The sequence below is a fragment of the Gossypium hirsutum genome, chromosome D05 (assembly GCF_007990345.1).
Source record: "Gossypium hirsutum isolate 1008001.06 chromosome D05, Gossypium_hirsutum_v2.1, whole genome shotgun sequence".
NCBI lineage: Eukaryota > Viridiplantae > Streptophyta > Magnoliopsida > Malvales > Malvaceae > Gossypium > Gossypium hirsutum.
Genome location: NC_053441.1, coordinates 33,521,301 through 33,526,825, shown reverse-complemented (window position 1 = coordinate 33,526,825; position 5,525 = coordinate 33,521,301). Strand labels below are relative to the sequence as shown.

General features: G+C 36.6%; 1 non-coding gene across 1 annotated transcript; it reads left to right on the top strand.

The window, feature by feature from the left end:
• The first annotated feature begins 3,767 nt into the window (after positions 1 to 3,767).
• Positions 3,768 to 3,874, top strand: LOC121218005 (small nucleolar RNA R71). Its single transcript, XR_005914278.1, has one exon. It is a non-coding gene; the product is annotated as a small nucleolar RNA R71 (small nucleolar RNA).
• The last annotated feature ends 1,651 nt before the right edge of the window (positions 3,875 to 5,525 follow it).

Here is a 5,525-nt window from a genome sequence, read left to right as displayed (position 1 = left end):
CTTGGCTGCAGTACGTGTACCTCTGAAGTGTCCCCCACTCGGAGCTAAGTGACAATGGTATAAAATCTTATGTATTTTATCTTCTGTCACGCATCTCCTGATCATTTGATCTGCACACTTTTTAAACAAATACGGTTCTTCCCAGAAATATTACTTCGTATCGTGTAGAAACTTTTTCTTTTGATGATACGTCTTATCAATCGGCATCAAACCACAAGCTACAAATTTAGCAATATCAGCAAACCAAGGGGTATTATGAACATGATTTACCTTCAGTATGTGTTCATCTAGAAATGTCTCTCGAATTGGTATAAGAAGAGAGTTTCCTTCTTGCGGCTCCAATCTGGACAAGTGGTCTGCTACTTGGTTTTCCACTCTCTTTCGATCTTGAATTTCTAGATCGAACTCCTGAAGTAGAAGTACCCATCAGATCAGTCTCGGCTTAGAGTCTTTCTTGGCAAGTAAATACTTAATTGCTGAGTGGTCCGTATAAACAGTCACTTTAGTACCTACAAGATAAGATTGAAACTTGTTAAAAGCAAACACAATAGCAAGTAACTCTTTTTTTTGTTACCATGTAATTCAGTTGAGCTCCTATCAGAGTCTGACTCGCATAGTAGATAAGATGAAAAACTTTGTTCCTTTGCTGACCCATGACAGCTCCGATCGCGAAGTCACTTGTGTCACACATCAATTCAAATGGCAAATCCCAGTCTGGTGTGACTATTATGGGTGCTGAGACTAACCGACTCTTCAAATTGTTAAAAGCTCTTAAGCACTCCTCATCAAATTTAAACGTCGTGTCCTTCTCCAATAATTTGCATAAAGGTTTAGCAACTTTGGAGAAGTCCTTGATGAATCTTCGGTAGAAACCGGCGTGGCCTAAAAAGCTCCTAACACACTTTACAGATATTGGAGGTGAGAGTTTCTAAATAACATCTACCTTTGTTTTATCTACCTCGATTCCATGTCTTGTTATCCAATGCCCTAGAACAATACCTTCTCGTACCATGAAATGGCACTTTTCCCAGTTAACTACAAGGTTTGTTTCTTCGCATCGCCTTAGTACCTTGGCTAGATTGGCTAGGAAATCATCATATGTATCTCTGAATACTGAAAATTCATCCATAAAAACTTCCAAATATTTCTCAACCATGTCAGTAAAAATAGACATCATACATCTTTGAAATGTAGCAGGTACATTACATAAACCAAATGGCATGCGCTCAAATGTAAATGTACCATACGGGCAGGTGAATGTTGTCTTGTGCTGATCTTTTGATGCTACTTTAATCTGATGATACCCTGAGTATCCATCGAAAAATAGTAATAGTCTCACCTTGCGAGTCTATCCAGCATTTGGTCCAAAAACGGCAAAGGAAAGCGATCTTTCCTAGTTGCCTTGTTCAGCTTTCAACATTCGATGCAAATTTTCCATCCCGTAACCATTCTAGTCGGTATCAACTCATTATTATTATTTTCAATAACTGAGATACTTCCTTTCTTTGGCACGCACTGGACCAGACTTACCCATGAACTATCTGAGATGGGGTAAATTATACCCGCATCTGACCACTTGATGATTTCTTTCTTGACTACGTTCTTCATGATGGGGTTCAGTCTTCGTTGTCCATCAATCGTCTCTTATTCACCATCTTCTAAGATAATCTTGTGTATGCATATAGATGGACTAATTCTGTGAATATCAACTATGGTCCATCCGGCAGCCTTCTTGAATTGTTTCAACACTAGGACGAGTTTCTCTTCTTACTCAGTAGTTTATTCTGCTGAAACAATCACAGGCAGAGTAGAAGAGTTACCTAAATAAACATATTTTAAATTTAAGGGAAGTACCTTCAATTCTAATTTAGGTGGCTCCTTGATTGACGCTTTTGGTTGGGCATAATCCCTTTTCTCTAACTCTAAAGGTTCAAATCGAGATTGCGAATTAAATCACTTTTGATTATCTTCTAACAAAGCTAAGTATCCATCCTCCTCTTCGTCATTTGGAGGATCTGATGTCAAAATTTGTTCCAATGGGTCCTCAACATAATTTAGTTTCTTCTCCACAATTAAATCCTCTAAATCGGACAATGCAGAACAATCATCAATTGTGTTAGGAAATTGCATGGACTTAAAAACATTAAATGTTACCTGATCATCCTGAATATGCATAGTAAGCTCGCCATTCTGCACATCAATAAGGGTCTTTATGGTTGCTAAGAATGGTCTTCCTAGGATGATTGGCACCTCTTTGTTTGCTTCAAAGTCTAGAATCACAAAGTCAGCAGGAAAGATAAATTTGTCTACACGTACCAATACGTCCTCGATTTTTCCTTCTAGATATGCTAAGGATCGATTTGCTTATTCAAGTGTAACCGTAGTAGGTCTAACTTCACCTATCCCCAACTTGCTAAATATTGACATGGGCATCAAGTTGATACTCGCACCCAAGTCACATAGTGCCTTACCACAATATATTGCTCCAATATTGCAAGGTATGGTAAAACATCCAGGATCCTTTAATTTTGGGGGTAGTTTGTCCTGAAGATATGTACTGCATTTCTTTGGTAGGGCTATCATCTCAAATTCTCCAAGCCTTAAGTTTTTAGACAGGATATTCTTCATGAATTTGACGTAGTTCGGCATTTGTTCAAGTGCTTCAACCAACGAGATGTTGATATGAAGTTGCTTGACTACGTCTAGGAAATTCTTGAATTGAATTTCCTACTTCTGCTTCTGAAGTCTTTGAGGGTAGGGTGGTAGAGGTTTCTTTGCTGGAACTGGTTGATTCATTTTTTGTGGCAATTCTGCATCTAATAGAGTTATTAGTTTATCAGAATTAACTGGCTCAGAAGTTCCTCTGAAATTCGTAGATTTCATTTTTCGGTGAAACTGAAATTGAAATTTCAACACTCGGTTGAACTTCCTCTAAGTCTTGAGCGTCAGCTGGCTCCTTCTCAACTTTGACAAAATTGGGCTCTAAATTCTTTCCGCTCCTCAACGTCAACACTTTATAATACTCCTTCCCGGGATTCCTTCGATTCTCTGTATCACTAGGTAAAGCATCTTGTGGTCGATTTCTGAGTTCAGTTGCAAGTTGGCCCACTTGATTCTCCAAATTCCTTAGAGAGGCATCATTTTTTTCCATGTATTCATTCAATAGATTCTCTAGGCTATTGGATGGTTCAGCTTGGTTTAGTTTCTGAGCTTGTTGGGAAAAACTAGGTGGCTGGGTTGATCTAGGTTGGACATAATTGTTACTGGTTTCTGCACCTTGCTTACTCCAGAAAAAATTCGGGTGGTTTCGCCATGATGGGTTATAGAAATTGGATTGTAGCCCTTGCCTTCCTCGATTTTGGTTTTGGTTACCCATGTGGTACACAAATTTTGGGTTCAATGGACATTCTTCAAACAAATGTCCTTCCCCACAATAAACACAGGCTACATTTTCAAATTGATTCAGTCTCTATGTTACAAAACTATTAAACCCATTAGTAGTAATATTTTTTAACATTGAGGATATTGATGATACTTGAGATGCAAGTGAAGTAAGAGCGTCTACTTCATGTATTCTAGCAACTCGTCTTCTTAACTCTGCTCGATTGGTTGGCTACTGATAATTGTTGTTGGCAATCCTCTCAATGATTTCATAAGCCTCATTATAAGACTTAGAAAGGAGAGCACCATTAGCAGAAGAGTCCACTACCATCCTCGTGTAAGCATTGAGACCATTATAAAATGTCTCAAGTTGTATGCAATGTGGGATTCTGTGATGAGGGCACTTCCGTAATAATTCTTTATACCTTTCCCATACCTCATACAATGACTCATCATCCATTTGTTGGAAAGTAGTGATCTCGTTCCTCAACTTACCATTCTTGCTAGGCGTTAAATACTTCATAAGGAATTTTTCTACTAACTCTTGCCATGTTGAAATTGAGTTTGGTGGTAATAAGTTCAACCAAGCTCGAGCTCTGTCCCTTAGTGAATATGGGAACAACTTCAACCGTAATGCATCTTCAGGTACTCTGGCTAACTTGAAACAATCGTTCACCTCCATAAATAGTCTTAAGTGTAGGTGAGGATCTTCGGTAGGCATTCCACTGAATTGGCCTACTGTCTGAAGCATCTAGAACATGACTGGCTTCAACTCGAACTGTTGTGCCTCAATTTCGGGTCTTCTAATACCCAGATAGATCATGAAATAATGGCACGACATACTGTCTCAAAGCTCTATCCCTATCATCAACAATAAGGATAGGATTTTGGGCAAGGTTTGCTCCGTTTCCTTGATTCAGATTTTCGAAGTTCATCTCTTCAGTCCTTCTCTAACTTGCTTGTCTTCTTCGCTGTCGAAAAGTTCATTCAATCTCAAGGTCTATAGGGAGTAAATCGATGATTCATTCAATACTCATAAACACTTGAAATAATCACAGAAAAAATAACTAAGTTAAAATTTGAACAGAAAAATAAACCAAAATACAAAACTAATAACTTCACAAATAATGACTTTTTTTTAAAAACACAGTCCCCTGAAATGGCGCCAAAAACTTGGAACGACAAAAATGTGCAAGTGTATACAATCGCAACAAGTAATAAACTGACAAGTAAATGTCAAGTTTTCGTACCCACAGGGACTATGAAAAGAAGTATTTATGAATGCTATTTAAAACACTTTGGTGAAGAAAAATATTTTGTTTGAAGAGGGTGATTAAAAACTAAGATTTTAAAGTAAGTAAACTAAATAAATAAATCTCAAATGCACGATTTCAAAATACGATTTTAATCAAGATGACATAATTGTGTTAGATTAATTACATTTCTTAACTTAGAATTATTAAACTCATGTTTATATTGTTACGAATAAGTTCACGATAACTCGGTAATTTGCTAACTTATGAACATACTCACCTTCCAAAATCCATTTATCTCTTGACTATATCCCTATGTCAATTCAACCGATTAAACAAATCTTAATAGACAAATATGTAATTGCACATACATACTTATTAAATCAAAATAATCTCTTGTACATATCCCTATGTCAATTCAAACAATTAACTCGATTTAATAAACACATAAAAGACTATGTGAGGTAACAAAGTATCCTTACCTTAAAACAGTTTAATCACAATAATCTTACAAGTTATGCAAGGAAAATGTATCGTCAGATACCATTGCTAATCTAACCCTCAGCTACCTTAGATGCTTAAACATGCACTGATGAAGTATTGTGTCCATTAATAATGCAAGAATAACTTAGTCATGATTTTACTTAATCAAGCATCTTACTGAGGCCTATAACAACATAAACACAATTTCAATAATTTTAACAAACGAAATATAATCAACCTAACACAAATTAAATTCAAGCTAAATTGATTAAATTAACCATTCCAAAAAAATAAATATTCATAGATATGTTCAGCATAACAACAACAAAAATTAAAGAGATAGGAAACAAGAATCAAATCCGGTGTTTTTTCGTGGCTTAACTAGTTGCTCCGTTCTTCCTTCTCCCT